Source organism: Dermochelys coriacea, chromosome 11 (genome assembly GCF_009764565.3).
Source record: "Dermochelys coriacea isolate rDerCor1 chromosome 11, rDerCor1.pri.v4, whole genome shotgun sequence".
Lineage (NCBI taxonomy): Eukaryota > Metazoa > Chordata > Testudines > Dermochelyidae > Dermochelys > Dermochelys coriacea.
This window is the reverse complement of record NC_050078.2, coordinates 47,452,208-47,466,290: the sequence shown is the minus strand read 5'-3', so window position 1 is coordinate 47,466,290 and position 14,083 is coordinate 47,452,208.

Sequence of the window (14,083 nt, the reverse complement as noted above, 5' to 3'; positions counted from 1 at the left end):
CTCTAGGGCAGATGTGTTTTGTGCAACTTGGCCCTACTTAAATAAAATCTATAGAATCCATGTGGAATTTAAAATGGAATATAGTACGTAGGAGGGAGGTGAATGCAAAAGAAAACAGATTTTCAGCCAGAAGGGCAATTCACTTATAGTTTAATGAAAACCCCTAAAACCAGACAGGATTATGTATGCTACATTGAAATTTGTTTTGGAATTAAAAAGAAAGACTATAAATAAATGCAAAAATATTGCTATGTATTTTTCATTATTAAATTAATTGCACTTCAGGAGTGGCTGGTGCAAAGACTTTGTTGCCAAATGAAATTATTGGATTCTTCATGTGACAGTATTATAACAGTACTTTTGATGCTGCTATAGGGAGATTGTGTCACTGCTCCCAATTATAAATTCCAATTTTCAGCTGGTGGCTTGGCACTTTTAAAGTGGTAGAAATGCATAAAAATTTAAGCTAGTTGATTCAGGCACTATAAATTATAAATGTTCTTTTTTAAAATGAAAATTTGAACTCATTAATCTATGTGCACACTAGTGCTTTGGGCTACTTTAGGGGCAAGTGACTAACTTATTTTTGTTTAGAGAAGCGGCTACTAGAAATGCACATTTCCTTTTGGGGGATAAATATTTCATAAGGTGTTTTAGTGTGTGAACTTTGTGTGCATGCATGACAGGAGCACAGAACATGATGGGCTGGAATGCCTCTGAAGGAACAGTCACTCCCTCGAGTCAATTGTCCACGAACCAAGAAGTGCCTGAATAGTTCTAAAAAAACACACTGTAATGACACTGGCAGAGTTGTTATAATTGTAGGGCCAAGAATTCAAGTAAAGAAAGCACGCCCAAGTTACTGTTGACATTAGATCCAAAACATCATAGTAGCTAGTTGACATCTAGTTATACTGTGTCATATAAATCCAAATCTCCTCATATTCTGTGCATAGAACACCCATTAAAACCATGAGAGGTCTGTAAAGGAACTCAGTTTAGAATATGAGCCAATATATGAATTTATACAATAGACTGTAACAGGCCTCAATATCTATGGAGTTAATCATTTGCATATTTTTATTTTACCCAACTAGCTAATTGAATAAAATGCATATTAAAACAGTCATAAATTCCTATGTATAACGTGTGATAGAGGGAGACATTGTGTTGGTCCATTGCAGGAAACTTAAATTGCTCTTATGAAAAATGTATGCTTACTGTGCTTACTATTTTATTTTAAAAAGCTATTATAGAAATAGAAGAGAAATTACTTTGAAGTTTGATGAATAATTGACGAAAGCAAAGATGTTCAGAGCTCCAGCTGCACAGGTTCTGAGCTGGATGATCTTAATAGGTCTTTTTCCATCTTTAACTTCCATGGCCATATTATGACCAGCACTACTTGGAGGCAGAGGAGCCTGTTGTCCTCCAGTACTCCCATTCGGGAATCAGTGGTAATTTAGCTACTAACCTAGGCAAGTTCCAGGGAGTTCTCTGAGTGAGCTACCCCCTATCTCTAAGACATTTAAATCTGGGGGCTGTTCAAGCACCTCAGCTAATTTCAGCTGCTGGGGACAGGACACAATCTCTAACATAGTTAGGACCTCAGCCATATAGCACTTTATGTAGTAGATCAATAGCAATACCTTGTATTGCTTCCAGAAACAAACCGGATGACAGCACAGACTTCAGAACAGATGTGAGATGCTTTATGTGAGAAACAGAGTAAGCAGGCAGCTGCATTTTGCACTAGCTGAAATTTCCAAGGGAGTTTTGAGATACAGCACTATGTAAACCATACAGCAGGAATCCAATCTAGAGAGAACAAAAGCACAGATAATTCCACTGTGAGGAAAGAGTAGATAGCGGGAAAGTATGGTTACTATTGTGGAAAGTTCTATTGTGCTATTGTGGATAGTTCTATTGTGCTATTGTGGATAGTTCTCTGAAAACATCAACTCAGTGTGTAGCGGCAGTCAAAAAAGCTCACAGAATATTGGGAATCATTAAGAAAGGGATAGATAATAAGACAGAAAATATCATATTGCCTCTATATAAATCCATGGTACACCCACATCTTGAATACGGTGTGCAGATGTGATTGCCCCATCTCAAAAAAAAAATGGAATTGCAGTTGGAAAAGGTTCAGAAAAGGACAACAAAAATGATTAGGGGTATGGAACAGCTGCCTTATGAGGAGAGATTAATAAGACTGGGACCTTTTCAGCTTGGAAAAGGGAAGAGTAAGGGGAGATATGATTGAGGTCTATAAAATCATGACTGGTATGGACAAAGTAAATAAGGAAGTGTTATTCATTCCTTCTCATAACACAAGAACTAGGGGCCACCAAATGAAATTAATAGGCAGCAGGTTTAAAACAAATAAAAAGAAGTATTTTTTCACCCAACGAACAGTCAACCTGTGGAATTCCTTGCCAGAGGATGTTGTGAAGGCCAAGACTATAACAAGGTTCAAAAAAGAACTAGATAAATTCATAGAGAATAGGTCCATCAGCTATTACCCAGGACGGGCAGGGATGGTGTCCCTAGCCTGTGTTTGCCAGAAGCTGGGAATGGGCGACAAGGAATGGATCACTTGATGATTAGCTGTTCTGTTCATTCCTTCTGGGGCACCTGGCATTAGCCACTGTCGGAAGACAGGATGGGTCTTTGTGGTCGTTCTTATGTTCTTATTGCAATAAGGAAATCTCTCTAGGTTCTTAGATTGTCTGCATCACCACTGTATGTGAGCATTTCCCAGTTGAAAAGAATAAAATCAGCCAAGGATTTAGTAGGTCCCTTGACTATAAACCTTATTAACAAAGGGGTAGCACTCTTCCAGTCAAGGGGACAGAAATGCCATCTCCTCTAAATGCTTTCCTTAGCATTTTGGCATCACTTCCAATTTGCCCAGATTATGCCTGTGTCAGATAAACTTTCATCCAAGCTGTAATGTTGGTTAGACACTAGGAAAGTCTGAGCCTGATATACTATCTGAATCTGATGAAAAGGAACTTTAGAGCTAAATTTCATCAGCTAATTCATGGCATTGCAGCCCAACCTGTCTCATTGTCTGTCCTAGCATCTTTGAACAGGAGGAGAGTCAGTCATATCCCACAGGAGGGAGCCCTCGGAGCCAATGAACATTTACCCAATGCTTCACTCTGGATCTTCTCAAAGAGAAATAGCAGAACCACTCAAGTACCATTTAATCTCTTTAGGGTTGCAGGCCCTCCAGTATTGTCCTGGAGTCTCCAGGAATTAGAGATTAATCTTTAATTAAAGAGTATGTCTTGTGATGAAACCTCCAGGAATATATCCAAGCAAAATTGGCAACCCCACCTACTTCCCCCGCAGGGGTTGAAGCCATGTCAATAATACCTTGAGGACAAAGACAGCTGACTGGACTAAAGGAATTTTTAGGGACACCTGGTCTTTGTCCATCACAAAGAGAAGATTCTCAGCTAACAACACCAGCGCTGTCTCTACCATATGCAGACCTTTAACCAGAATAACCAGGGGCCAGGGAAGTTAATACTCCAGATGATGCCGGAGCTGTCTTATCAAACCCTGCACTATAACATTCTCCAAAAAATGAATGTTTAAGATAGGGCTGTACCTGGTGAGATAAAGTGATATGAGAAATAGCATGATACTGTGTAACATGAAAACCAGAGGTTCATACAATATAGTGGACATTATACAGAGACTGTTAAGGAACTCTTGTTGGAGAAGGTGTGGAGCACTTGATTCTAACAGGCAGGATGGTTGAAGGCACAATCATTCGGGATCTTGGTATCTACATAAATAAATATCCTAACTCCTTCGCTGTGCTTCAGCATGTGCACACAAAGGTCACATACAACATCAGCACATAATGACAATTTGCGTCCAGAGCTGCCAACATTCTTTTAGAGATGTTGTGTGTAAATTACTGCTGCTTCCCCATTTTTATCATTGGTAGTGAAATGGCTTTCAGGAATATCACATAATGCAATTGTTCTTTCCCATTGCTCTTCCTACTTTTCCATTTCTGCTCTCTGCCCTCCTGCACATTCTTGTGTGCTTATGTTGCTGCCTTTCAGGGTTTTTCCATGCTGGTGGAATCATAGAATTTTTTGACCATGTATGAAGGGTTGTATATTCTTTTTATTATCTTTTAAATTACTTTTCCACTTTCTGCCATGCACCAAAAAGTAGCAGATGACCTATCTAGGAATCATCTTGGAATTTAGGAATTAGGCATCCCAATGTTTTAGGCCACATTGAAAATCTAAGTCTTAAATTATAATAAACTCCATATCTAAAGTATTACTTTCATCTACCAATTTCTTTGTTAGCCCAGGGATTGCATGCTACTGTGTCACTTAGCAAAAACCTTGTTCCAAAAACATATCTGTAACTGTGTGTTACTTATCCTGGACATTTAAATAGCTAACCTTTTCTAATATTTCTTTTGCAGATTTCATACTAGCATATTCTTGTGTGACTGATTTCTTCTCTTATAAATTTGAGGTGCTTATTAACATATGGAGTGTTTTTGCTTAAAAACAGGTTTACCACAGACATGAGCTGAGGTAGAACTAGCTTCTATAAATACAGCACTTTAGCTAATCTTTCCACATTTGCCCTCCTTTGGAATCCAAAAGGTTGTTTTGTTTTGTTTTGTTTTGTTTTTGGTTTTGTTTTTGTTTTTTCTTCCTTTCACCAAAAACATATGCAAAGAAATTCAGCTAGACATGCCTTTTGTATTAAAACAGAGTGAAGCCATGAATCACTTGGTGTCACATTAGAGTGATTGGTTTCAGAGTAGCAGCCGTGTTAGTCTGTATTCGCAAAAAGAAAAGGAGTACTTGTGGCACCTTAGAGACTAACAAATTTATTAGAGCATAAGCTTTCGTGAGCTACAGCTCACTTCATCGGATGCATTTGGTGGAAAAAACAGAGGGGAGATTGATATACACACACAGAGAACATGAAACAATGGGTTTATCATACACACTGTAAGGAGAGTGATCACTTAAGATAAGCCATCACCAGCAGCGGGGGGGGAAGGGGGAAAACCTGAGAGTTTTAAAAACAAATAAATTTGTTAGTCTCTAAGGTGCCACAAGTACTCCTTTTCTTTTTATTAGAGTGATTGGTATCAAAGGATCCCTTAGGGATTTTAGGAAAAGGTAGTTGAGCAATTAATGAAGATATTTAAAATCCTAATATGGCAGAGGCAATTTTGAAGGCAGCGAGTGATTAATATTTATTTGATTGTCAGATTCTATGCCAAAAGAGAGATCTGACAGAAGCCACTCTACTCTGAATGCAAAAATGCACAATTTGAAGAGTATTTTATGTGGTGACATCATTATATCATGCTTTGTTATAATAGATGGGAATACAATCTCACTTTAAAGCAGGAATTAACATTGCAGCTTGTCATTGTTTCAGCTGAAAATAATGTCTTCCAATTACCTCAGTATTCTGAGCTTTGTCGGATTGTGTGCATGACATCTTATACTAGAAGAGAACATATTGCTGAGAGTGGTGACATGGTTAGCCACACCATTAAATATATATCGCTGTAACTTTCCTGAGATTTTTCAATCATTAACTCCTTCAGATTCAGGTGATGACCTTCCCTAGCTCTTGGAGGTGAATCTGTTTTGAAGGTGCTCTCTTGGAGATTCCAGAGCCACTCTGGAGAGCATAGTGTACAGTTAGATCAAGACAGGGGAAGCACAAGGTAACAATGAGATGGTTATAATCAGTGGTTTGCACCGGTTCATGTGAACCGGTTGTTAAATGTTGAAGCTGATTTAGAACCGATTGTTAAAGGGGTGGGCAAACTGTGGCCCATGGGACCGTCCTTTTCTGTCCCGCCTGAGCTCTCGGCTGGGGAAGCTCCCCTGAGAATTTTTTACTCACCAAGCAGCACTCTGGGCCTTCAGCGGCACTTTGGCTGGGGGTCCTTCACTCACTCTGGGCCTTCGGCAGCATTTCGGCAGCAGGTCCTTCAGTGCCGCCGAAGACCCGGAGTGACTGAAGGAACTGGTTCTTCAGCTTCTGGCAGCTCATCATTGGTTATAATAAATGTGATAAGCAATGGTTACAGGACACCAACTCCCTAAACGTAGTATCTGTGATCTCTAAGACACTGCAGATGTTTCAGATTGTGGGCTAGCTATTTGCACTCACCAGTCTGTGCTCAATCTTTTGGATGCACTTGATGATACAGAAGAGACTTTTACACTATGAAGCTTTTTTCATCTCTTTTGCAGATAAACTTGTTCAGAACCATGGCTGGTTGCATGAATGTAATATCAAAGAAGAAGGGGCAAATGGGTCATTCTCTTTGTTTGAATCTGGTACAGATGTGCTGTCAGAAATTTTGGATGTGCTAAGTGAATGTTACTCAGTTTTTGGTGTGATGGATCCTTTCCTCTCGTGGTTTGTGAAAGCCATTGGGGACAGTTTAGTTCCATTAATGATGAGGATTGTTAAGGCCTCCCTGTATGAAGGCAGCTTGCTGGCTACGTTAAAACATGGTAGTTAGGCACTCGTTCAAGAAATCATTTCTTGACATGGACAACCTTGCTAATTTCAAACCAATCTGAAACCTTCTCATGTGAGGAAAATTAATGAAAAAGTAGTGGCTGGCCAACTCAGTGACATCCAAATTTCTCCAAAATTCTTTAATCCTTATTACTCTGAACATGGCACAACAACTACATTGATATAGTATCTTTGGCTAATAATTTCCTCCTGGAAATGAAGAATGCTCAGATATCTATGTTAACATTGATGTCGTTTGACAGCCTTTAACATGACTGTCAACAAGGAAGGGCTGTCTCAATGATGGGGCCTGTCAGGAGTGGACAGGATTACTTTAGAATGGTTCCACTCATTCCTTTCCAAAAGGACCTGGAAGGTGGAAATGGGCAGTTGCTGATCTTCTCTGGAAGCCATCCCTTTAGGAGTACTGCAAGGTTCCATCTTGTAACTCTCCCAATTTAATGTGCAGGTGAGGCTGCTGGGAGGGACCCTGGGCAAAAATGCTGCTGTCTATTTCAATCAAGCCCAGATTGCTTCCCTAGCTGGCTTAAAATCAATCCAGAAAACACAGAGGTAGAAGAGAGGAGCATTGCACAAACTGACAGGTGGAAACTGCTCCCTCAGTAGAAATCATTGCCTTTGATGTCAGTAGTTGGGAATCTCAGGGCTTTATTGAATCCATTGCTAGTGGTTAAATTTTAAAGAGTCAGTGACAGTCCAAAATACATTCTAACGTATTGGCTGGCTGAAATCTGAAGCTTTTCCTCTCCTCATTACAGTTATTCATCCCCTCAGTGTTTGCAGGCTAGATTATGGTAATCCCCTTCACAAGGGTGCTACTCGTTCAGTCTTGGAAAATGACATGGAATCTTCTGCTGGTGAGGAATGCAGTCACCTTTTTATAAATGGGCCAGGTGGCTATGAACATGAGATCTCTGTTCTGAGCTCTTCATTGGACTCCTTTCTGTTTTGGAGTTTAATTCAGCCATAAGTGGCCTTGGACCCAATTTGACTTGTACAGACAGTTAACTGAAATGATCTTTGTTTATCCCGTCATAGGAACTTTATAGGGAAGCCAAAAGGGGCTTCTGGTGGATGGCCTCCATATCTGGAACTGGCTCTCACTAATGGTCTGCCAATTCTCATCTTGGCAACCTTTACTACATGGTGCTAAATGCGTCTGTTTTAATTTGTCTTTTAATTTGCAGGGGATTTACTGTCAGTGGGGTAGGACATATCGGAGTTAGGGGATTGGTAGGGAATAGTGTTATTGGTTGACAGTTTGTAATGTTTCAGTTTTAATCATTGTACTTGCACCTAGAGACTTTCTGAATTTCACATTATAAATTAATGTATAAATGTTTATTAATGTTAATAAAATCCCATGAGCTAGATCCTCAGCTGGTGTTAATCGGCATAGCTCTTTTGAAGTTCCCCATAGTCCATGGAGTTACTATGACTTTCCCCAAATGACAATCTAGCAGCTTATGTTTAAAATGTAAAATTTCTTGTATCAGCTAGAGCTGATGGCCATAGATGTTTTTCCCATAAAGTTCCATACATTACATCAGTGGAGATATGTGGTCCTCTTGTCATATACCTGCAACATGGGTCCTGCAGTCCTGCCACAGAGTTCAGTATTAGTTTGCCTTTACAGAGACTGAACCAGGTTTACAGTTAATATTAACTCTTTGATAACTATTTAAAATTAGTTTAATACAAACTATGAAGAAGCTGTGATTGTAAACATTAATTCATCTAAAAGGATTAGGATTGGTAACTCAACTGATTGAGCAAAGAATCGATAGCACAACAGAAGTGAAAAAGCTGAGTGTCAAAAATTCTCACTAGATCAAGAACCTTACATAATAATCATGAGACAGATGTTTTGTTTTAAAGCTTCTGTTACTATACAACAGATTTTGGGGAAGGAGGTACCTTGACTTCATTATACTTACTACTTAAATGCCAACCAGTGCATTTATTTTCAATATGGTGATTTAAGTAGACAGCTAATGATGGCAAGTTTTAAATGCAACAGACCTATAGGTATGTTTGTTTTAGTGTGGAGAAAGCAGCTTTACATATCCTTATGTTTTAACCAGTTGCCTGAAATACCTAAAGTTTGTCAATAAGGATAACATTCATACATCATTGTAAATTTAGTAACTCCCACTATGCAGCCCTCATAGGATCATGTGCTAATGAAGAAGACGCTCTAATGCCCACTGAATGTAACACCTTCCAATTAGCACTCCCCAACATGAATACTAACATTAATGTTAAACAGCAAAGACAAAAATGGGTATCAATTCGCATAATAGAAAATAATTGATGAAGTTGGAGGGTGTGATTATTTGTGATTACTTTACAGTCATGCACAGAAAGTAGGAGAACCCCAGTTAGTAGCTAATCTCTGGCTACCTCTTTGAAGATAATGAAATTGGCTTCCTACTGATGATTATTCATTAACAATTAATTCTTTCTTGGAGATCTGCTTCATTTTCAGCTTCTCACCACAAACATGCAATGGAATAATTACAAGTGGAAATGAAAAAGCAATTAGTGGCAGATAATAACAACATCTGATTAAAAAAAGAGTAGAACAGATTAGCAGTTCAATAACTGCAAGTCTGCTGCCTTCAGCAGGGAGATGCAAGTTACTCACCAGTATTGCAATTCAAGCTGTGTTTCTCTTTTATTGCTTCCCCTGCATCATGATCTGCCACATGCAATGCTCTTTTATTCTAGGGAGTATTGGTTTGTTGTAAATACTTTTTTAAAAGATTAAGTATTAGTTGAGATAGTTTGTTGTCCTACATGCTGAGGCTCTTTAAAAAAATAATAATAAATGTAAAAAGGTAGTTAAAACAAGTCATTCATTCAGGGGGCAAGCAAATGTACTCAAGGGGTTTTAAGATAGATCGTAGGAGACAAAGATCCTTGGGAGTTAAAAAACAGAATATTTGTTATAAAATAGAGAACACAATGTGATGGTTGTCGTTAGCCACTATGCTGTCGCTAAGCTAACTGGTGATTTAGATCTTGCATTCTGAGCCCACAAAATCCAACAGAAGCACAGAAGGAGACACTGGTACTATGTCAATTGTGTAATGTTATTATTTATATTACAGTAAGAGCTAGAGGTCCAATATGCTAAACACTGGACAAACATGTAGCAAGAACTACAGGAAGCTGAGAATGGAACCTAGTGTCCCCATCCATTGCCTTAATCACAAGAGTAAATCACCATTCTTCCATTGATTTTATTTTCCTTTTCGGTGCCAAAAAGTAATTGCCATTGTCACCATTACCTTAGCTATGTAGATTTTCAACTACTCTCCAAAACACACTAAAACACAATGTTATGAATTAAGTTGTTTCATTGTTGTTGTTTTATGTTTTTAGTACTAATCCAGAGAATTGGAATAGTAAGCAGTTCTTTAAGGCATGGTATGAAAGAGAAAGTAATTATAAAACACCATTAAAATATAGCTTATTGGGCTTCATGCAAGCTGAATTTTATGTTTTCAAAAAGATTTACTATAGACTATTTTTCTTTCAACTTTTTGTTTTTTGCATGTATGGAGTGCGAAGGAAAAATGCCCTCTGAATTTAGGTTCCACAGGGAAACTAATGTTCCCACATAATGGTTTGTTTCAGAAGATGAACAATAATAAATAAAGGAAAATGGGCATACTAAACTCATTGCTTACATTAAGGTCCTTCTCTCACCTGGGTAAAGAAGTGTCTATTGTCTGTTATGATAATAGGACCTACAAATTTACTCTAATTGTGAGCTCACCTGTCAAAGCATGTGGGAGTTCATAAGATGTTACAATAACTGATCATAACAAATGTTGATGAGAAAAGGTATGACACAGAGATGGAAAGACTAAATGAGTCCAAACAAAAAGATATGGTTCAAAGACTATGTTAAAATCATGTTTAGTAAAACCAGAAGATGTGAAACCAGAAATTAATGAACCAATATTGGTGTGTCAAATATTAGGTGCAGTTGGTGGATAAAATAATGATGGGATGGGCTATTCCACCCACCATTCCTTTTTTGGGTCCTTAAAGAAAGTTAGTTTTTGGGGAAAATAGAGATGAACAGACGGAAGCTACTGGAGCAAGTTTCACCATTATGGCTGCCTCTCCTACCGTTTTATGGGACCCTGACCTTCATCGTCCTAATCCCGAGGGATGTCCTGACCAGGTTGGGCCAGAGAGAGGGATCCAGATGACCTCACCCCCTCTACCAACTCCAGCTGAATCCCATACCCATCTCAGATGAAACAGAATTAGACTTGTTAACAGTAGCTCCAGCCCATCTAAGCTAACTTCTCTTTTACCCAAAAAAATGGTGATTACCACATTAGATACTAACTAAAAAGAGACTATCATACAAAGAGTTTTTTTTCTTTCTAAACCTCTCTCCATGTTGCCTCTGCCTCTTGCATGTTACTTACCTCTACTCCATCCACCTGCTCCTTCTCCCACATCTCTTTCTGGCTGCTAACTTCCATTTTTTCTCTGCCTTCCTGCCTCCGCACTGCCAAGCCTTTCTTTCCCTGCTGCTTCTCCCCAGCCAGCCCCTTTCACTGACATGGATAGCTATACACCACAGGGTGGATGCAGCCTGCTTTTCAATACACATAGCTACACATATATTACCTGTCACTCCAAGTGCTGATAGATCTTTGTCATGGAGTATATGTACTCTATGCTGGCTCAGCAACTAGTGGGTTAATGCAGGTACTGCCAGCCAATCTGACTAGCAGCCTCACAGCAGCAGGGAGGATAAAAGAGCTGGGAAGCAGATGGGGCAGCTTCCAGGGGAGCCAGCAGGCTGGAGAAGGGAGCTCCTGCTAGAAAGCTGCTAAAAAGCTCAGAGACAGCACCCTAGGAGGGGAGGATTGGACCAGCAGGCTGAAGAGCATACAGAAAGCAGGGGAGGTGGGAAGGAGCTCAGGGCATAGAACTGTAGGACTGGAAGGGACCTCGAGAGGTCATCTAGTCCAGTCCCCTTCACTCATGGCAAGACTAAGTATTATCTAGACCAGAGCTTTTCAAGCTATCTGATGAGGGGGACAGGCAATTTTTTTTCCAATGTGCGCACAGACTGGCAGCCGACGGCTCGTGGACCGGCACAGGTCTGCGGACCGCCACTTTAAGTAGCACTGATCTAGACCATCCCTGACAGGTGTTTGTTTAACCTGCTCTTAAAAATCTCCAATGATGGAGATTATACAACCTCCCTAGGCAATTTATTCAAGTGCTTAACCACCCTGACAGTTAGGAAGTTTTTCCTAATGTCCAACCTAAACTTTCCTTGCTGCAATTTAAGCCCATTGCTTCTGGTCCTATCCTCAGAGGTTCAGAAAAACATTTTTTCTTTCTCCTCCTTCCTGAGGGCGAATCAGCACAGAGTAGAGCATAAGAATTACTTCTCATGTCTTGATTACAACATTCCTGCTAATACATCCCAGAAGGATGTTCGCTTTTTTTGCAACAGCGTTACACTGTTTACTAATGTTTTGCTTGTGGTCCACCATGATCCCCAGATCCCTTTCCGCAGTACTCCTTCTAGGCAGTCATTTCCCATTTTGTATGTGTGCAACTGATTGCTCCTTCCTATGTGGAGTACTTTGTATTTGTCCTTAATGAATTTCATCCTATTTACTTTAGACCATTCCTCTAGTGTATCCAGATCATTTTGAATTTTAATCCTATCCTCCAAAGCACTTGAAACCCTCCCAGCTTGGTATCACCCACAAACTTTATGTCATTTATAAATCATTGATGAAGATATTGTACAGCACCGGACCCAGAACTGATCCCGGGGGGACCCCACTCATTATGCCCTTTCAGCATGACTGCAGGGATTTCCATACACCCCCCTGAATTTCCCCAACACCCCCTCCCCGAGTTTTGTGAACTAGTTACATGCAGTGTTGCCAATTTAGTGATTGTTTGGAAATTTGAATTGAAACTGAAATATTAATACACACATTAAAAACATATAAAGTGTATGATAAAATATGTGTATCTGAAAAAATAGAATAGATTTGAAAAGTATGAACATAGACTAGCTTCCTTATACAGCTGTTGTTATTTTTTATGACAGTATCAGTGCACTCATTTCAGTGATGTTGGCCAACCTAATAATTTCAAATTATGATTTGTAAGCAAAGTCTAAATGATCTCTCCCTGACAACTAGTGATGAGCTGGGGGGGAAAGGCTTCAGGACCAGATTGTATTTACAGTCACACTTATTTTAGCCTCTTCTGGTACTACCTCATTTTCACTGGCATTCACTATGTTAGATATCCAATCACCACCAACCTTCTTGGTGAAAACTGAAACAAAGAAGTCATTAAGCACCTCTGCCATTTCCACATTTTCTGTTATTATTCCCCCTCCCCCTTGCCACTGAGTAACAGGCCTACCGTGACCTTGGTCTTCCTCTTGCTTCTAATGTATTTGTAGAATGTTTTCTTGTTACCCTTTATGTCTCTAGCTAGTTTGATCTCGTTTTGTGCCTTGATCTTTCTAATTTTGTCTCTACATACTTGTGTTATTCATTTATATTCATCCTTTGTAATTTGACCTAGTTTCCACTTTTTGTAGGACTCTTTTTTGATTTTTAGATCATTGAAAATCTCCTGGTTGAGCCAGGGTGGTCTCTTGCCATACGTCCTATCTTTCCTATGCAGTGGGATAATTTGCTCTTGTGCCCTGGCGACACCGTCTTCGCAGCCAGGCATTCACCTCCAGGATGCATCTGTCTCTGCCTGGGCCCCTATCCTTGACCATAAGGATTGAAGAGAACATGGCTAGAGTCGTCAAGGCCTGATTTGGCTTGTCTAGTTTAGGGGTGCTGAGCTGGAACCCAATGGAGTGGCGGGCCTGGGTTCTCCTACCAACCTCTGAGGGACTTAAAAATGGAGGGGGGTTTCAGACCTCCTGAGCATGAAAAATTGACCAACAGTCCTTCCAGACTGAGGGAGCTCAGGTACAATACTCTGCCTGGCCAGAGCAGGTGCCATGGCACTGACACACTAGCTCACACTCTTGAAATAGTCAGTCTGGTCAGCCAACTTTGCCATGATATAAACTCTCTGTATTGCTCAAGTGAAGAATTGTGTAACCACCAGTTTTCCCACATTTAGAAAACACATTTTAGGGCAGTCTTACTCAGGCCACAGGAAAAAGCTTACTTTTGCATGCAAAACGCACATGGGACTCCTCTTAGCCATTGTATTGATTACAGTCTTCTGCAGAGATAATAAGAGTTTGTTCTGAATGAGTGAGCCTCACATGTATAAGATATGAGTGAGCCTTACAGGGTGTATGTGTGTGTGTGTGTGTGTGTGTGTGTATATATATATATAACTTCTTGCACTAAGAATGTGAAGCTATGTTCTTCAAATAATGAATAAATTTGAATATCTCTATATTTATGTTTGTGTTTATGATTTTCCTGGGCTATTTTTATCAGCAAGTGATTTATGAGTTATTAAAAGCATA